Raw genomic sequence first — 22,229 nt, 5'->3', positions numbered from 1 at the left:
GAGAAGCCAGGACACAGCGAGGAGTCAGGAAATGGCACAGCAGGGAGGGCAAGGGGGGCTGATGACACATTAAAGAGCAGAGATGTGATAAACAGAAATCGCTTTGACTCACAACACCTTCACTAATAGCATCGGCATGATTTCGCTTCCCACTATGACTAGGATATTAACTATGTCCTAAGCATAAGGTCAGTGGTTCTCAAGAAACCATCACAGTAATCTGTATATCTCTACCTTTTCCCATGTTAAAGAAAGTTCTGTGGAACTACATGTGTTAAAAAGGCAGGACATCAGAGCTCTATTTGACTCATAGAGAAAGAGAGGACACAGTTAAGCTTTGTAGTCTTAAGTGACTGTCACTCTTGGGAACAATGGCAGGGGACAAAGGGGCCATTGAAGCTACTTGTTTGAAGATGGCAGAAAAAATGAGGGGGTGAAAAGGCATGGGAAACTGGGCTGTTATATGAAACAGACACATTAAAACTAAGGCACTTTCATTCTATTTTACTGGAGGGCAACACTGACAGAAAAAACGCTGTGCAAAAAGCTCATTAAATCCTTAGATATAGTGAAAATCTAATAAATAATTGAGCTCTACACCAATGCCCAAATCAGATTGTATGGCCAAATCAGATTGTTTGGGAAAGGAGCCCAACCTTGCTAATAACACCACACATACTGCCAATCGTGAAACGGAATGAGATTTAGAAGTGGATTCCAACCATCACCAGGAAATAGGTACCCTAAACACTCAAGTAGTGAAAAGTCTAAACCAACTGGACTTGCTGAGCAATATTTACAGTAAAATGTTTCACCACTCATCCAAAAGGTTTCTTTGGTGGAATGGAAGAAGGGGCTCAGATAAGTGGTGAAACTTTTCATGATTACTTAGCAAATCCAGTTGGTTTAGAATTTTCACTACTACATGCTGTATATCCTGACCTGGATGAATGAGATCTTTCACAAACATACCTTGAAATCAGTGTTACAACGTGACACAATGAGCAGCTCCTTGTTCCAAGATGTCACTCTAGTTATCCCTACATCAGAAGGCATGACTGGAATGGTGTTTAGCTTATTTAAGCCACTGCCCAACCAGTAGGGGGACTTAGTAGTCACCTACAACAAACCTGACTAAGGAATAAGAGTCTGTGAGTCCACAGTCACCAAACAACATATTTTCCACCATGCACTGGCAAATGGTGTAAGCAGGGTCCGTGGTATTCAGGGTACCTCAAAAACAAGTTTAATGAAGTTTGAAATCATTTAGAAGAATCAGTTTCATAACAGAGTGGCTCTATAGGCTGATACTTCAAATTTAGGAAGGGTTAAGGGTGGCAAATACTTATTTTTTAACTTTTCCTAAATTTGAAATCCTTCTACACTGCTGCGTACATAAGTAGCGCTTTAAAAATAAAGTCATACATACATACATACATAATTTAACTGCACTTTAGAGCATTTTTAGCAGGTACAACAAGAACTGATCATTACATGATATGCCATATATTTATGAATGGCTAGTGTTGTTCTGTGCTGATGATCACCTTGTATAAGGACTATAGTTATTAAGCTGTTTTGCTATTCTCAGGCAGAGTACACTTGATGAAACGTTCAGGAGGTCCAAATCATTGTACATAATTGTTATCTTTGTATCACTGATATGAAGAAAGAGTTGTGATTTCTTTGGTTACTGGTTATTAAGAGTGTAACACCACTGGCCCAGCTCATCTGCATCAGTGATCCCTGCATTCCAAGTAGTTTCGGCCTTTTTCAAAGATCCTATGCCAGTCAAAGTGCTCCTACATCAGCAAATTAGCCAGACATACATTGGATGGAATGTACACTACTAAGGCAGCTGATTCCCTTAGGTTCCAATTAGTATCATTCAACATAGGGTTGCTGGGGTCATTAATATAAGAGTAGCTCTGAAACAGGTGCAAATTATGACATTCCCAGACTGTATCTGATCTGGCTAAAAGTGGCAGAAAGAGAACTGTGTTATCTTGAAAAGGGTAGGGGATGAGGTATGTGAGTCACAATGACACAATAATAATAATAAATTACTTTATGCAAAGCAAAGCTTGGCATGAATGATATTACCTACTATAAGCTTGATTTAATGCAATAACCTGTGTGCCATATGAGGGGTCATTTACAAAAACCAGGAAGAGAGCACTAAGCGGAACACGTGTCAATGCCTTAGCGCTTATTAAGGCAGCACTTCTGAATTACAAAAAATCTTGTGCTAGATGCAAACCGCAGCTGAATGCAGCAGCACTGTATTCATCAGGGCAGCTGCAGGTTTCTGTGATCTAAAACAGAATGCAGAGACATGCAGAAATGTACACACTACCTCTCATTTAGTAAATGAGCCCTATTGTCACTTAGATTGTAATGCATGGGTTTGACCTCACTGTGTGATGATACAAATCAACTGCCTTTCACACAACTCTGGGGCATCTAAAGATTAAATAGAGATAAATATGCCACATAGCACACAATTAAGCTGTAACCTGTATGCAATACTTCTCTTGGGTTCTGGTGTGGGGAGCTCTATGTGCAGCAATAGCCAGAGTCATACAATTAGGCACTAATACTGGTGTCAAAGCAGGAAATACTGACAATACCCAGCTGCACTAAGCAAAAACTGGCCTTAGCATCTGTCTGAAATCTATTGGTATTAAAGCTGGTAATGTAAACCTGCATTGACAGACTTCTTGATATCTTCTTACACCACCACATAAGGTCATATTTGGGTTTTAAAACAGCCTTTGACCTACTACTGTATGGCTTGACTTTTATTGTTAATTTAAAGGGCCAGTCAAAAAGTTATTTTTTTTTTTTTACATTTTAAGAGTATATTTGTGCATCAAGCGTCCACAAATCAACTCTCCATTGGCAACAAAAATCCTTTTTCATTCCATAGACCTGAGGAGAGCATTTGACCTTGTGGCATTATACACGTTAGACTGTAATTAGATCCCATAAGCCCTAGCCCCGAACAGACATTAAGATGCCATTTCCTGTATGCTGATCAGTGTGAAAGATAACAATATTCAGGGTCCTAATAACATGCAAAGTTTCAAATAAAATGTTTAGGCGTTCCATGTTGTGGGTGGTTCCACTTTTTTGTACTTACCCTTTCTTGCCTTCCTTCCTTACAAGCTACAGCTAATTTAGTTAGTGATTACTAGGTCAGTTTTGTTCCCACTCACTGAGGCAAAGTGCAAAAACTGGGGGCAATCCTCCACACTGACCCTTTGCAGAAGGTCTCTTTGCTCCATTTCAGAGCACAGAGACCTGTGGCACGTTACAGTGTCACACCGGTCAACTTGTCGGCCCAAGCGTCAGCCGGAGAGATGCGGTGACGTGATGAGCTGGGGCAGAGGACCACACTGAGGCAGACAGGTAGTAGCAGGGGTGAGGATGCAGCAGGGGCTGGGTAAGTGACCTTGGGGGACTGCATCCAGGCCGCAGGCTGTAGTTTGAGGACCCCTGCTGTATCCAGCTTTCAAGTAGTAGAATAAAAGGACTAAATTAGATTAGATATTACTTTGGTACCCCAAAACTGGTTCAGAATCATCTATGCACCTTGTTTTAATTGCTATTTTTTATTGTTGGAGAAAATATCACTTTATTGAGGGAACTCTAAACAGCAGGAGAAACTATTTTTGACTTCCAACCTAGAAATGAAGAATCCCTGCACTAAATTATTGGTGATTATAATTCTTCTTCTAAAGCCTATGGTAGATCAACAATGATCATGAGTCATTTTAGTCACAGTTGGCTGTGAAAAAATTGAATAAAAATGAAAGTAAATTCTAAAAATAAATGATGACTGAAAGTGATCACAAGTAGAAAAAAACATAAGTTTGAGCTGACTCAAAGTTCTAGATTACTCCAACCTTGCTAAATTTACATGGTCAGATGGCTCATAGTAGCTCATAGATGCCAACATCTGAAAATAATTCCGGGATGCTGTGCTGCCACACTTGTGTGTCACATACGATTCGCTCATAAATGGCACCCGGTGTGCCCTCTCTACCATTCATGGCTTAAAAAATGAGAAAAAATATGATTTTATTGTATAAAGTGTGAACTGCATGCTTTAGGAAGAACCATGGATATTCTCCGCAGGCAACCAAGGAAACCAAGGGCATTAAAAAGTCAGTAACTGGATTCTACCTGCTATTGCCTGTAAAGATTGAAAAGCACAAGAGTTTTTTTTAACTGCAGTAGTTGCCTGTTCCTGTGCATACAGACCCATGGAGATAAATAAAACCAAATAACACATACTGTGCTATACTGTGGAATGCATTAAAGTTTTATGTGTGTTGCAGATGAAAGCAATGTAAGCAACTCTGAAGTTCTTTTTTGTTTACTATTTATAAATAGAGGATAATCAATAAAGTATTATTTTGTGAACAGAACACTGCTTCTCTGTGCATCTACATATATAAAAAATAAGTAGAAGCTGCATGCCATGCATCGAGAGAAAGGAATTCTTTACAGGCAGTATCATTATGCTTTTGTATTGATGTCTATGGAGAATCGTTGGGTTTACTGCTACCAAGGGAAAAGCTAAACAGAAGCTTCCACTCAAATGTAAAAATGCAAATGTGTGGAGAATGTTATCTGCCCACACCTCTTGTGCCTTCATATTTTACAGCCTGTTTGAATAAAAATAAGCAGACGATAAACCTGACAAACAAATACAACTAAAATAAATAATGTGCAAAACTGATAGATAGGGTAATACTTTTCAGTCAACAGTAATTTGTAAGACAGTTGAATAAAACAGGTTGCAAATAAAATAAGACTTAGAAAGACTCAATAAATAAGACTCAACAAGAACATTACTCATGGATACTATGTAAGTAAAGTTATTACTCTGCATAATTTATAGACAAGTGTGTGTCTGTGCATGTGTGGCCAATGTGACATCCATGCTGGCTCCATTTATCTGTTGAACCACATCATTACTAACATATTATTTAAAAGGAAGCTCCAGCCTAAGAGCCCCACACAACAAAGAAACCCGTAATATACCTATCACTGTAATCTGTTCCATTAAAAGTATGAATAAATATCATTTTATATGCTGAAATCCAGCTGAAAAATAGTTATTCTCTTTCTGCACCATTTAATATAATGGCAGGGGAGGAGGGACTAAAACACTGATGTTACAAATTGTAACAACTTACAGACAGAATGCAGGAACTACATAACCCACAATAGATTGTACTGATACAATGATATTCCTTTCCTTATTGACATCATGTGCTGCATATTGTTTTAATTGATGTATAATGCAAAGTTGCTTGAAATTTTGTTTACTTTATAACTGCACATGCCCACCCGAAATTCACTGCCGGATGTCGTGAGACTTCGGAAAATCAAAAGAATGCTGCTGGGGAATGAGAAAATGGGGGAGAGCCTTCAAAATTGGGTAACTCCCGAAGAAACAGGGTGGGGGGGTGACAGCTCTGTATACTTATTACATGTACAAGTAAAACTGAATAGGACAAGCAAATGCTTCAGGAATATGTGTGTACCAAGGCCCCAGCGTGTGTCTGAGCAATGAAACCAGAGAGGAATTTACAGCCAAGATATATTACACTAGTATATACTCTTTAAAAAGAGATTATCTGTCAGAACCCACAGATAAACAATTGTATATAATACAAGACTGACAGATGGCAGTGGGGGCAGAAAGAACAGCAGAATAAAAATAAATGAGAGATCCAGAGAACTAAGGGGGGGGGGGTAGGGAAAGTGAGAGTCTGCTGAAGCACAAGAGGGAAAAATGGAGTAACATTGAAGGTATATATAAGAAACAGGAGGATTGTAATTGAAAGTGAACAAAAAATGGAGAGAAAAAAAATTATGGCAGAAAAAAAATGAAAGTGCACACTGAAATGAGAAAATTAAAGCATAAAAATTATTGAATTGTGAAGCCAAAGTTCCCACTGCTCTGTAAATCCCCCTCACCTCCCTCCACTCTCCATTCAAAGGCCAGAATCACTTCCAGATGGAAGTCCAGCTCTGAAACAAGAGACAGGAGTTGCAGGCTTCCTAAGCCACACACAGACTGGTGCTAAAGCAGAGCGGGACTTACACTAGCCTACTGTGCAAGCACCGCAGGAGGCAGGGGACAGAGAGAGGGGGGTAGGGGAAAACAGAGGAAGTATATTGGCTAAAAGGGTAAAGCGGTCATAGCAGTGGTAATTAGGAGGAAAGGGAGGGTGACAGAGTTGCTGAGAAAACTCTAGAACAAGTAGAAATAGAGCAAGATAAAAGGCAAGAAATTAATAGCATACACGATGAAAGAAGATGATGAATAGCAACTAAGGATTTGAGGTCCAGCCAAGAGACTCAGTGGGAAGCCCCACTTTTTATAATATTGTATACTATTCAGCTCTCCAGTAAGCGCAATAATTTCTGATAATTTCTTATAGTCTTTGAATATTAATGGATGCTGGGAGTTGTAGCCAGAGACTGAAAGTGTTACAGCAGTGATATAAATGTTACTGATACCATCTCATCTTACTGTTCTGACTACCCCACTATTGCTGCTTCTTGTCAAAAACAATAAAGTCTGTGGGGCACTGCTACTCCTCGTGGGACCTGCATGATTGCCCCTGTTTGTAAGCCCACAAGAACAACTCTGATGACAAACTACAGCTTAAAGCAAAGTAAGGCTGTTAGACAGAGACATGTGAGGGGGTGGAAGGGTGAATTTAAAATGATGAGAGCTGTAACAGTAACAGGAAAGCAAATTTGTTTCTGTGAAGAAAGGTGTTGTGCCATAACATTTTATAGGAGATAGAAGAACAAATTAAGCATGAAATTGTTATAGTATATTTCAGGGCCTACAAAAACTGTCCTACACTAGATGGCCAAGAGGCCTTGCTGACTAGCCAAAGGGACAACTCAAGCGGCATATCTCCGGCAGACAAAGAAGGATGCACCTTGCTAACAGCCAGGGATTATGAGCCTCAAAGGCAGATTGGATGCTTTGTCACCCTTGCAGGTGACTTATTTTATAAAGCTACACCCCTAATGGGATTAATGTAAATAATGTAAAGGATCTGAATTGAAAAAGCACAAATGAATTAAAATGAAAACATTTAGAACACGAAAACACACTTTTTTCATGGTTTTTACATTTTCCTACAAGCCATTGTGGACTCACAAATGAAAAAACCTCAGTTAAATAAAGATTGTAACAATTAGCCTAAAACAACTCCCATTGACTTCAACAGACCTCAGACCTTCAGTGCCAGCTTTTAGATGGCAAAGTTTTGAATTAGTGTGTTTCATTGTTTTTACACTCAATAAAAAACACAAATTGTGAAAAAAAACAAAAAAAACTTTAGTAATTGCCCTTCACCTCTCATCCTTAATGACCATCAAGCTGCGTGTTCAGGAGACAAATCTTACTCTCTTAAACCCGTGTTTACACTGCCCTTCCTCTGCCTCCTGTATTGGTCCTGTGTCTGGGGGTCAGTGATTCAGTTTACATACAGCTCATATCTAGTTTGTTTAAACATGTACTGAAGTAATGTACTGTAAAGGCAAACATCTATGTGTTACTAGTTACAGATAGTTTGGACAGCACAAAATGTTGCAGTGTACAAGGAATCATCTTATCTTAATCATAAAAATGATAGAAATATATCTTATTTTTCTGCCTAGAGATGGCCATTCCATTGATAATATAAACAACAGCTGGAATCCAGCAACTTTGACTTTGCTGTACAAAACAATGTCATTCTATGCAGGGTATAAAATATAAGTGAGTGCCTAAATAAAACCGCTTACCACTTACATTTATCAAAAGTAGTTCCAGTAAGCGAAAAAAGTTTATGTATATATACAGCTGTAAGTCAAAACCCCATGAGTATAAGGGGGAGGGTAATTGACAATGCTGCTCCAGTCCTATGAAAGTTTATACATTATTTACTGCATTAGAGCTTATGGAAAGTCAGATATACAGACATCAGTGGGCTGCGTACACAGCCACAAGCTGACCACAAATCAACAGTCCAAGGGAGATGTGACAATAAACACTAGTTGCTAGGAGTACAGGGGGTGAAACCACCCCAACCTCTCCCCCCCCCCCATTTAATATCTCAACAACTATGGGTTTTTGGTTTTCCCCAAGTACTTAGCAGGTATTGGACATAATACAAAATTACATTTACATTTTAATTGCAGGGCTTACTAATCAATTCTGATGCAGTGTTTCTATGCTGCCATGTAATGGGAGCTCTACAGTAGGGTTCTTAAAACCCAATTTAATGTATCTGTACTTTGTATTTATTATTTCACTGGCCCCTCTTTGTTCTATAACTTTATTTATCTAATGTACAATGCTACACGCTATATAAATAAAAATATACATACATACATGTGCTAAAACAATTACTAGTCATTCTGGCTATATTGTAGATTGGACACTAATATGGGTGCAGTAAATCCAGGGATAAGTTTGGGATTCAGCCAACAAAATCACATGAAAGTGCCACTTCTCTTCACGAGCTAAACTGATTTTTATTTGCTGCTGTACCCTTACCTGGCACAAACATAAGGAGTAGCATTTGTAGCCTAGGTTACAGTTCTCCCTTAACCTAATTAAGTGTAGGAATCATAATTGTTCTTTCTTGATGCTGCCCAACATCCACTGTGACTTCTGAAAGGGAACAAATAACCAATTCCAAACCAGAACAGTAATCTGCTGGTCCACCTTGTTAGCCGATTGACTTTATAAACAAAATTCTTCTTACATACAGAATGACCCTGTGTACCATCCTTCCTTGTCAACTATGGCAGGCATCCACCACCTGTTCGGTACAATAATACTCCCTAAGGTTTTACCATGTCACCCACCATCCACTTCAATGCTTAACATTATCAACATTTTATTTTTATTTCTGGCTCAAATTTAGTTTAAAGGTTTCCACTCTGGCTTCTTTCTTAACGCTCTTAAGTTTACACATTTTACACATTTATGACATTTCAGTCATTCCAAAAAAGAAAGACATTATAGATCCTGTGCGATTTAAGTAATCATTAATGTTAAGGCATATTGGCCTCACAAACCAAACACAATATTCTAAAGGGAGATTTAAAATGGATATACGTGTGATATGTAAGGTGACAATAGCACAACTGTCACATTTACTGTGACAATCACACTTTTTTTCTCATAAACCCAAGATCTTCAGAGTGACTTGACATGGTACTAATCCTGATGCCCTCAATAAACTTCAATGGACTAAACCTTTTAACTGTCTCACTAGGCTGGATTTAGTTTGTTCCTATAATTTGGTTACTCTGCTATGCCATATTATGTATTTGCGTTTTTAACAATGATTCAATTCAATGTGAAATATGGCGTAACCGCAGTATGGTAAGTAATGTTTCCCACAGAATGAGGGATGTTGATTTAAATAAACTTTATTCATATTGGTTTTGCCGTGAATGTCAGCTTTGACGTCACATAAACAGCAAATTTGAAATGCTAAACACGAAAGCTAAACAGTTACAGATATTGGTAGGGTATCTTAAAAAATATACAATACGAGAGTATTTACATTACATTACATTAACATTTATTTATAAAGCGCCAACATATTCCGCAGCGCTGTACAATAAGTGGGTTACATACATTGGACATACAGAGTAACATATAAAGCAATCAATAACCGATACAAGAGGTGAAGAGAGCCCTGCCCAAAAGAGCTTACAATCTACTAGAGAGAACAGAGGGAATCATTGCAACACCTAGCACCATTAGAGTGAGCATTTTATACTTATGGGAACCTATTTTGGGTCATTCTTACTTTTTATCCTAATAGCTTTGGACACTGGTTTGGTGACTTAGGGGGACATTTATGAATGTAGGAACGCTCCGAGCGTATTTTCTGCGACAATTTTGTACCTTGCGCAACAATTTCGTACCTTGTGACAAAATTTGTGCAACAAAAACGTATTGTCGTGCCGAGTACGAAAGTTTAGGATTCATTCAAGCTTCGTTATCGTGACTTTTCTTGGGCCAGGTTGGAGCTGCAGAGTGCCATTGATTCCTATGGGAGGCTTCCAAAATTATGCACAGAAGGATCAAAGTCAGAAAGGTTTTCCCGCTGTTTACAATCGTTTGGTACGAAAATTTTGTGACTTTCGGATCACCAATATGATATTATCGTGACTATTCCGATTTTTTCGTAAGCATTTTCGTGATATTTGCGATCATATTTGCATCCAATCTGAATTTTACCCATTTCAGGATTCGAACTCGTGATCTGATGAATCTGCCCCTTAATGTGAAACATGGATTAAGGCAAAAATCGAAATATGAAATATTTACAAAAGTGGTATAGGTAGCATTATACTCTATATAGTTTTTGTTCCAATAAACAAAACATGGTTCTTGTGTACCATAACAAGCAGGTTTGGCAGCAGAACTGGGACTGAGTGCCACATGTATAGCTAATTACTTCTATGTTGAAATCATCATATCAGATACTCCTTAAGTATTACATGGTTCCTGCCAGGCTTTATAAAATTTTAAGGAAACTCAGTCCACTGTGCTTTTTGGCTATGGAGAGCAGGACATGGCCCTACATATATGGTGGTACTGCCCTATAGTACCTAATTAAGTTCTGGTCGAGAGTCTATGTCATGATCCAGATGGTGACTGCTTTTAATTTGAAGCATTTCTACATAAGACAATGGCAAATGTTGACTGTTACACCAAAGTCCTCATTATCAATATATTCACTGCAGCTAAAAGGTTCTTACATTATTTGCTTATCTGATTTCTCATGACTTCTTCCTTATGCCAGGAAACTGATGGCATAGCTTAGAGGTGTCAGTATCACTTTAACAACTTGGCAGCTTAGCGAACTGTAAAATTATCTCAGTTTTAACACTATATATGTGCAGTAAAGCAACACCCTTAAGCAAAACTCTACTGCTTATAAGTGTAGTTATATCATAATGTCATAGAAAATACACTCAGATGCTTTGACCCCAGAAGAATTGTAACTAACTCAGTCTGGCTCTGAAATCTAATCAAGTTCAACTGTCTTGGAATTGTAATTCTAAGCAACTTCCAATATACATTAGTTCCAGTTTTCATTGGGTTTAAATTTAATAGTACTGCTATTGAAGGATGTATGTTTCTCTTTCTATTCTCTGACCTGGTGGTTCTGACTTTTAGGTTGGAGACACCCGGAGCTACTAGTAGCTGCTACTTTTTCACGGCTACTAAACTCCAGAAAATACCCTGCCATAGACAATACTGAGAACTGACTCTGCTAAAACACACATAAAGACAATTATCAGCATTGTCTATTTTAGTAGCCGTGACAAGTAGCTGCTACTAGTAGCTCTGTGTGAAGTAAGCTGATAGACTTGTCAAGAAGCTTGCAAGCCCGTGGTTGAATGGGAGCCGACTACTGCTAAACTGGTTCAGTGCAGCATAAATACTACCTGAACGTACATTTAAAAATAATTCTAAAAATATTTACATAGTTACATAGGGTTGAAAAAAGACCAGAGTCCATCAAGCTTAACCCCTTCAAGCAAACACAGCACACACAAACCCATACTGACCTATCTATCCTCTCACATACAGACCCATACTGACCTATCTATACACTCACATACAGACCCATACTGACCTATCTATCCACTCACATACAGACCCATACTGACCTATCTATCCACTCACATACATAAACCCATACTGACCTATCTATACACTCACATCCATAAACCTATACTGACCTATCTATACACTCACATACAGACCCATACTGACCTATCTATACACTCACATACAGACCCATACTGACCTATCTATACACTCACATACATAAACCCATACTGACCTATCTATACACTCACATACAGACCCATACTGACCTATCTATCCACTCACATACATAAACCCATACTGACCTATCTATACACTCACATACAGACCCATACTGACCTATCTATCCACTCACATACATAAACCCATACTGACCTATCTATACACTCACATACATAAACCCATACTGACCTATCTATACACTCACATACAGACCCATACTGACCTATCTATACACTCACATACATAAACCCATACTGACCTATCTATACACTCACATACATAAACCCATACTGACCTATCTATACACTCACATACAGACCCATACTGACCTATCTATCCACTCACATACAAACCCATACTGACCTATCTATCCACTCACATACATAATAAATAATAATAATTACAATAGCCTTGAATGCTATGCTATATTATGCTATACTATCTGTAATAAATGTGTATTGAAAAGTTGCTTAGAATTACATTTTCTTTTATTAGGCAAATGTATATTTTTGGATTTACATCACCTTTAACCCAGACCATATCTAGCCAGTCTAGCCAGTCCAGGACAGTGCACTTTCTGCATTCCTTTTCTGTGAGGTACAGTATCAAATGTCCACAACTGAGTTATTTGATATCCACTACAAAGACAACCAGGGTGGTAGATGCTCCTTAAAGGAAAATGTTGCCTGTCAGGACATTTTTTAATGGAATATTTTATTACAATTTCACAGCTAATTAAAGCTAATGCTTAGCCAAGCTTTGTGTTAATGTCATGTAAACTGAAATAAATTACTGATGGCTTAAGTATTTGCAGTACCACTTGTTACCTGAGTTGCCTAGTGGCAAATGCTTTCTTCCACAGCGCTGCCCCACTACATATAATCTGTGCTGCAAGCAAAACCACCGATGGAATAAAAAATTGATAACCCGTCTATAAATCTGATGAAAAAAAATCCTTAAGGTATTTTTTTAATTCATATGGGTTATATCTCCCCCTTGAATCCAAGTAGGCTTCTTCAGCTGCTGTAAACTTGCCTGAATTGCTTCCCCCTTGCTTATGTTCTCTTCAGCAACTTTTTAGCCTGCTGTGTCCCATTTTGAACCATTGTCCCGGCCCTATTTAAAGTGTTCCCATAAATCTCTGCTTTACCAATTTGTCTGTGCTACTAAATGCAAGTGTTTATTGACAGTCATGATTTCTTTTTTTATGTGCCTTACACAGAATTATGTGCATTTCAAAAAAATTTTAGCCAAAGGCATGTGATCTGTATGAGAAGCCATTAATGTAGGCCTCTTGTAAGTAGCAAGAAGAATATATCAGTAAATTTCTAAATTCTCAGTAGCAGAAAGGTACAGAGAGGAGCAGGTGAAGAAGAGATCAAATGGAGTTCTATAAAGGGAACACAGCAGGCTGGAATTTAAAAATGTCAAACAGAAGCCATGGAGGCAGAAATCCCAGCAAGATATTATAGAACTAATGAAAAATGCCGTCTACTGTGCTACAGCAATGCCCATCATGTCCTGATAAGAATACCAAACTGTCACTTTTATACCCTGAGGTGCTGGCATACTAACACTACTGAGTTATAGAAGCTAAGAAAGGTGGTGGAAGAGGCACAGACAAAAATCCTGAAAAGTATTAAAAGTGTTTTGACTTTAATCATTTTTATGGGCAAAGAATAAAAATATAGGGGCCATTACAAACGACCCATTTACAAACTCTAATGGATGTAATGGAGAGCATATTAACATTCCTGTGTCCAAACACACTCCTGTGCCTAATAATGCTGGGCTTGGACTTTCCAATTCTACTTGGTTGCTCACCTTAATTATTAATTGACAAAAGATCAATAGAAAAGTGTCTGAAAAAGAAAGCTGGAATATGTAAAGTTAAAAAATAACAATACAACTCTCAACAATTTTTTAAATTCCAGGGTCAGTGATCCACGACAATCAGACAGCATTTTCAGTTACAGGCTTGAAATAGACAGAACAGGAATGGCAATAATATAAAGACCTTATAAAACAAACAATGAAGACCAACTAAAAGATTGCTTCAAGCTGGTACATCTGTAACATCAAAAGTGAATTGGTTATTGTAAGGGTTATTGCAGATGTTGCCCACGATAAATCCCCTCTCCCGCAGGCATTTAATCTGAACATTTTTTCCCACCAGCAATAATGTAAATCGCCAGTGGGAAAACATACACATTGCTTTGGTTTTGCGAGGTAGCTTAGAGTTCACTCACAAGGTAACTTCAAGCTACTTCTCAAAGCCAAAGCAACACATATGGTTTCCCACCAGTAATTTACATTATTGACGGTGGGAAAAAAATTTCAGGAGATTAGTTGGCCACAGATGGTTGGTGATCTTAGCAATAACTCAAGTGAACTAACAGCTGGACTATCCTTATGCTGCCAAACAGAGGTGGAATCACACAGGTTAAAATGTTCAGACACAAACAAAATGTAATAGTGAAGCTTTCCTTGAGTAGCAAGACGGATAGGCTCAATGCAGTAACTACCTTCTGCCTATATTTTTGTGCCACTGTCACATGTTGTTTATTAAAGAAAAATATTACTTCCCTTTCTAGTGCTGGAAAATATTATTAAAGGAGAACTCCACCCAAGCACAACTTGAGCTTTTTAAAAAGTAAACATTATTTCAAGCAACTTTGTAATATACATCAATTAAAAAATATGCAGCCTTTTTATAATTTTTATGTAATATTATGGTTTGGTACAGTTCCCTAAGCCTAGTCTTCTGTTGTCCTGCTGATCTGGCTACTTTTAATTTAAAAAAAATGTAACAATAGTTGACTGTCCTCTGCCTACCTTCCTCCAAACCCCACAATCCCCTGCACACATGATGTCAATATGGAAAGTAAAATCACAGTGGAATACATTGTGGGTTACGAAGCTCCTGCATGCTATCTGTAAGCTGTGGAGAAGTTGTTACAGCTTGTAATATTAATGTTTTAGTCCCTCCTCTCCTGCTAGGATTTCAAATTATGCAGAAAGAAAACTGTTTTGCAGCTGGATCTCAGCATATAAAAATTGTATTTAATCATACTTTTTGAAGGAACAGATTACAGTTATAGTTATATTAGGGGTTTCTCTGTTGTGTGCGGCTCTTTAACATACTTTGGTTCAGTAGCCAGAATTCCCATTTTAAGGACAATGAAAGGTTAATATAAATTAAAAGTAAGTCTAAAGGCATTCTTTTTAAGTACTTACTGCATATCTAAATTCCCAGATCCCTGCTTGCTTCTCTGAGATATGGTGCTGGCAGCCTACAGCAGTGTGAAGACTAAAGTGACATCACTGAAATCTCTCTCCCCTTCCTGTAGGCTGCCAGCGGCATGTGTGTAACTTGATCCTGTCTGCTGTTCTGAGCTACACATGCCCACCATCCAATCAGAAGCGGATCTGGCAGAGGGGAGGGGGGGAGGGAATGAAACACATGTGCAGTATGAAGCAAGGAGGGAAAGGAAGGGAGAATACCTTTTTAGAGATGGCTGCCTGTTCTAGAAAATGTGAAGTAAGTGTGACTGAGTAAATATTTGATTAGGTGAGCCAAAAGTGTGGCGTTTTTACTAAACAATAGGAGGACTATTGGGCAGTATACTTTTTAAATTTTGACTTGCATTCTCCTTTAAGGTTACATGTCTGACACTGTTTTCAATATTATCAATTATTTATAACTTGTTATAACACATTACAAAACTATTTAAAGAGATTGTTGATCATATACATCAGGCCCTACCCCACTGCAGCATACAATTTAAGTTCTCTATTACCTGCACACCCACTGCAGTCAATTTTTACCAGTAAGATTCTTTCTTTAATGCTTAGCTTTTGGAAAAGCTGTATTTTTAAGTAAAAAACAGGAACCAAATATGGGTGATGGCCATGATCATACTGACCGCATCCTGTTACTCCCTGGTTATAAACTACTGTGCCCTGAGCACACTCCTTGTTCCTCTTTGCCGGGTACCTTAAAACGGGTGACTCCCTAAAAAGCCTGTGTTGGCTGACAGGTCTCAAAAAGTCATTAATCCCATAACCTCTAACAAATCCTAATTTTTAAATGAATGAAAGTGATATAGTTAATTTGTGAAAGATTTACATGTGCAAAATTTTGACCAGATCTCTCCTTGCCTTATTCAGAAAGGTCTACAATGCTCCCTATTGTTGGTAAAATATTTTTCTGTGTTGCTTTCTCATCCATGCTTTTGAGTAGATACATACAGAAATACAGTACAGTAGGGTCATTCTAGGTGAACTGAATTTTAACAAGAAGAAACAAGAGAATTGCACCATTACAATTCCCACATGGTCCAGGAATGTGTATTACAAATTCCAGTGCGCATACTACTTGGGAGGCTTATATAATAATACAGTATTAATTGGATAAATGATTTGACTGCGTACAATAGAATTGTTCCCTCACACAGCAGGCCCCGACTGTTTGCATAGAAAATGCAGGCTATCCCTGTCACTCACTCTCACATTTACACACATCTGAATCCTCCCAGTGAGATGCAAATCCTCTAAATCTCCTTACACTGCATCTCTTACACCAGTCTCTCCATGAGGATACAGCTGGTTGAGGAGGGGGGAGAGCTGGCACAAATACAGCAACATGATCCATATACATGGCACAAGCCAGACCCAGAGCATTAAAAAATATAATATAGTATTATATATAAATATATACAGTAATATATTGTTTTTGAATGGTAGAAAACCATTAAGATAAAGCTTTTTGTTATTAAGGTAACAAGTTGTGACAGCAATCAAAAGCAACCCTGCACATCAAAACCATAAACTGTCATGGCCTAATGCAATGGTTCCTATGCTGTAAGACTGGCACCTCTAGAAAGAACACAGTGGCTAGAGGGCCAATCTGATTGTCAATAAGGGTGAGATTTGGGGTGAACAAGAATTTAGTACCTAACAACTCTTGGAACTATGAATTACTAGCACAGAGGACTTGTTATAATGCTAAAGAGGGCCCTAAAGGTCCCCATACATGGGCCAATTGTAGCTGCCGATATCGGCCCCTTGGACCAATTCGGCAGCTTATCGGCCCGTGTAGGGGCAGAAACGAGGGGCCTGCCCGACTGATATCTGGCCTGAAATTGGGCACATATCGATCGGCCAGGTTAGACAATTCAGTCGGATCAGGGACCACATCGGCTTATTGATACGATTCCCGAATTATAGCCTACACGCTCCCCGATATCACCTACCTGTAGGTGGGGATATCGGGTGACGATCTCGCCAAGCGAGCGAATCTCAACATGTATGGGGACCTTAAGCAGATTCTGGGAGCCAGGCCATTTGTACTCTATAGACTTTTTTACCAGACTGAAACCTGCAAGTTGATTTTTCACTGTTTTAGTCTTATACAGTAAGTGTAACGTGTAACAGTAAGGTCAAATATATCAATGTAAATTAAAAGAACACACAGTGGGGGTAAGATAATGAAACAAGCATGAGGTTTTAAAATACACAATTTAATTTGGTTCAGCCATACAAAATTACAGCTTCTGTAACCCATAGTAACAGAACCACTGTTAGCTTTGTCTAGTCTAGAGCAGTTAGAATAATGGAAGAACATTTTAATTGTTTAAAGCACTTTTCTTTGTAAATGTTGAGATGTTTCTACATGACCCTGTCATTCTCGAAACATATTGAGGTATGTGACCCATTATCCAGAATGCTTGGGACCTGGGGTTTTCCGGATAAGGGGTCCAATACATGTAATACTTTTAATTAGGGTTAATTACTTTTAATTAGTCACCTGGAGGCATTTAGTGAATCGTGCGAAAATTTAGACGCGATAAAAATTTTACCACATGCTATAAATAGCACACGTTTTAACGCACTTTAGTTACAGAGAATACACAGTCACTGTGAATCCAGAGATACTTAACTTAACTATGAACCATTGTAATCATCAACACAACATAGTATACAAAGAAGGGGTGGGCCTGGTTGCCTGATCTGAGAATAGTATGCTAGCATGAGCTGGCTAGTGCATAGTAATCATTGAGTGGCTTTAATGTGAGAGCATGTAAAGTAAATCTAAATTGGGTATTACAGATAGTTATAAGAACTGTTTCCAGCAAGAGAGACAAAAGTGATACATAAAGAAACAGAGTTTCATTTTTAGATAATAGCTGACAGCATCACATATAAAACAGAGGGATTATGCTTTATAAATAGATGGATATTTGTGTTCCTTCTGGAAAAGCTCATCATAGTTCACTGGCGCCAAGTTCTTCATTTTTATCTGTTTGTGGTGATGTGGGCTCCTAAGGAATTTCTTAGTACAGCCTTCCTTCCATGCATTACCATATTTATCAGTGCAGCACTGCAGGCATTGGCCTTAACCTACATTTTATACTGCTGATGTAACGCACTCACCACATCATACCTCAGAAGACCAAAAATTCTGATGTCTTAAAGAAAAAAGAAGTTTTCACTGTAAGGACTTAGTTACATATCAAGATATATATATCTAATACAGAGGCCTAAATGCCCATATAATGGCACAAAGAATTTTTCTGTTTTTTATGAGTACCCAGGAGACACTAGAGCTTGTTTACTAACACCAAGTGCAATGTATGTATGTATGTATATCTTTATTTATGAAACGCTACTTATGTATGCAGCTCTGTACAGTAGAATACATTAATACATTACAGGGGGTTAAAGATAATAATAGATACATACAAAGTATAAAAATAAATACAAATAAATACAATTGCAATAAGTTATGAGTCAAAGACACAAGAGGATGGAGGTCCCTGCCCCATAGAGCTTATAATCTAGATAGACACTTGTGCAAAAGCACATTCAAATAAGCATGTTTTTCTTACCCACGATGCAGTTGTTTTTTATCCGAACTTTAGAGTAATTGCAAATACATGCTTAGAAGTGGACATGAATTACCAGTATAAACTATATACTTTGTTTCCCATGGTTAAATTATATGCAGCTTGGGTGTGGATGGCATAATTTTCGGAGGGACAATATAAACAGTATCACCATGCAATAAGTAAGGTGTGAGTTGTGTGTGTAATCATGGAAGCGACAATTCTTAAAGCAGTGTTTCTTGAGCTTTTTTTCTCAGGAGGCCCAAATTAAGTTAAAAATTAGCTTGTTGGCCCATGCAATGGTTATGCAGTACATTTTAATTGGTATTTTCTGTTGTAGATAAGTGTTTCCTAGTACAGGTATGGTATCCATTATCTGGAAACTCATTATCCAGAAAGTTCTGAATTACAGGAAGTCCATCTCCAATAGACTCCAATATAAGCAAATAATCAAATTTTTACGAGTGATCAGGAAAGCCTCTGGTCCTGAGCATTCTGGATGATAGGTCCTTTACCTGTAATTAATAATAGGGTAATTGAGACCCACTGTAAAAGCATAAAGAAGTAGGTACCAGCACACAAGGTGATGCAAGTGGGGGACAAGCCCCTCGTGTTTATTATACACGAGGGGCTTGTCCCCCACTTGCATCACCTTGTATGGCGGTAGCTACTTCTTTCTACTGTGTTGGGGGAGTGCCATCTCCCCAGGGACCTGCACCAGGTGGAACCGCTACTAAGAGGACCGGGAGTGCACATGTACATCTCTAAAAGTATAGCAGTTCCATCAGTTAAAAATCCCTAAAAGCTGGTGTTAATTCCAAGGCCACTTACTGATACTGTAAGTACTTAGGAGCATGTATTGACAAATATATCTTTGCGAATAGCTTCCAGATTGGAAAAATGTTGTTCTGCAATTGTATTATTAGATGAGCCCCACTGAGAGAAAGAAATATTGAAGGACACCAAAAGTGGGAGGTGCCTAAATAACATTACATTTCTGTTACACAGGATCAGCTTCACAGTTGTGACTGCCAATCTATTTAACCTATACTAATAAACTAGCGAATAGGAGCACTGACATTCTTTCTAAATCTCTAAAAAGGCGTATCTCAGACTGCTTTCAAGAATATAGATATAATTATCTTTCTGCTCCTACTACACTACCACACAACACCTTATCTATAAAGTAAAGTAGAATGTGGGTGTAGTAAGACAGACTTGGCACATATATGTCCTTGCTTTTCTTTGGTTCTGACTTTTAAACAATGTAGCAGAAAGCAGTTCTCCAGTTCTATTAATCAGCTGACATCTGCTACATTGTTTCAGGACTAAAAGACAGAGAGATAATGCTTTTTAATATCAATTACATTTGAAATACCTTTAAAACCATTGCAAATTTTGCATTAATGTATATTGGAAAATTAATTAAAATTACATTTTCTTCTATTATTCAAAAAGATGTATTTTGGGTGGAGAACCTTTTTAATCTCAGTAAAACACACCTTTAAAAATGATCGATAAAAAAATGTCATTTCCTGCTTAGAAAATCAGTCTAATACTAAAACCTAATTTAGAAGGATGATTATTATTCACTAAACTAATGGCAAAAGTACAAAAAATGGCTGCCATAATCCAAATGGTGGAGGAATCTGATAGGTCTTTTCAGTGGCATAACTATGGAAGGAGCAGTGGTTGCGCCAGGGCCTGCCCCCCCTCCCCACCCCGACTGTGGTGGGGGGGGGGGTTTCATTTTCTGTAATAGGGCCAGTGGTCCAGTAGTTACACCACTGAGTCTATTGATTCTGAAATAGAAAGTACCAACACAGGGAGGAAAAACACATGAAAGGGCTAATGTACCAATAGGAAGGAAGGTGCAAAGTGCAAGAAAAACAGGTGCCAACAATGCACCTCACCCCCTGGAGTGGTGACTCCACCGGCTGTGTAAAGGGGTGTACATATGGGCAGCCTATGGGCATCCACATGAACATTTATGCAGGCTCAAGGTGCATCTAAAATCCTGTATTTAACACCTGGTCAATGCAGGTGTCCAGTCAAGACTTTCCTTGCCCTGCTGAGCACTGTGTTTGGTGCTGGATTTTCATACTGGCGCAAGACGTTGAACACTGCTTCCACCGTGCTAGGTGCAAGTACTTACTATAGTACTTGTGCCTAGACCTTAGTAAATGAGCCCTGTGACCTACTGTTTCACTTGTATTTTTGTTAATAAATAGTGCTACAGTATGCATAGTGGTGTATATTTTTACAATACCATAATAGTAAAAAAGGGAAACAGACAATGCATGAATAAAAATATTAAAAAATTAAGAAGTACAGGGGGATGGGTTACTAAAAAGACATACATGGAACTTCCAATGATAAAGATAGACAAGAGATCTTCAGTTTTCATATGAAAAACACAAAAGCTTGTTACAAATATAAATAAAATAATTCAATATTGTGCAATTATATATGTTGCCATTCATTTTAGTCAACTTCATTCTGGTACTTTAGTGTCAATTAAACAGTTTACAACAAAACAGTGCTTTGATGTAGGCCCAGTCTTGTATCCATATCTGACAAACTATCTCAAGGATAGTATATAGCTATACATTCCATGCAATGGCAGTAGCTTCTTTCACTTCATACAATGCTGGTATACCATTAGCCATACATACAATACTGCTATGACTTCAGTTATACATACACAGCTGGTGTAACTGTTACACGATATACAATGCCGGCATGACAATAGCCGTTCATACAATGCAGATGTTGTCAATATACAGAGTGGTGGTTTAACTGCTGTCACTACATATAGTGCTAGTATAGTTGCTGCTAGTATATAAAATGGTGGTATAACAGTGGTAACTACATATAATGCTTGTATACTTGCTGTCAGTATACAGAATTATGGTATAACTAAATGGAATGCTGGTATAATGTGGCTGCTGTCAGCCAATACAATGGTGGAATAGCTTCTGTCAATATATAGAATTCTGCTGTAGCTGCTGTCAAAAAAAAGCCTCAGAAACCAGGCAGAATTTCATGCCCTCACTCTATTTAAAATTCCGGAGCCAGGCTTTCATTGTTGGGAGTGATGTCACACAAACATTTTGAAATGGGATGAGAGTTCAAAGTAACATCTATGACATCATTATTTTCTACATAAGTGATGTTATTTTAAAGGCATATCAGATATATTTGAATTTAATCATTTAAATCCGTCTGTGCCATTGGAATGCCAATACCCAAATGTTTATAGATATTTAATATGATACCGAACTATTCATGATTTGACAAGGTAAGGACCAAGCTGTGAGCCACTGACAGTGAGACTTACTAGCTGGCCCCATATCGACAGAGCATCTCTGCCTATACACACCCTCTATACAACCCCCCCACCTCCCGTTTCGGAAGAACAATGCCAGCATAGAATAAAATAAGATGAATGA

At 38.2% G+C, this 22,229-nt stretch overlaps 1 protein-coding gene across 1 annotated transcript in view; it reads right to left on the bottom strand.

The window, feature by feature from the left end:
- Positions 1-22,229, bottom strand: part of sdc3 (syndecan 3) — a 50,238-nt gene that overhangs the window by 27,393 nt on the left and 616 nt on the right. The window lies entirely within an intron of this gene.

This window comes from Xenopus tropicalis, chromosome 2 (genome assembly GCF_000004195.4).
Source record: "Xenopus tropicalis strain Nigerian chromosome 2, UCB_Xtro_10.0, whole genome shotgun sequence".
Taxonomy (NCBI): Eukaryota; Metazoa; Chordata; class Amphibia; order Anura; family Pipidae; genus Xenopus; species Xenopus tropicalis.
This window is presented reverse-complemented; position numbering and strand designations above follow the sequence as displayed.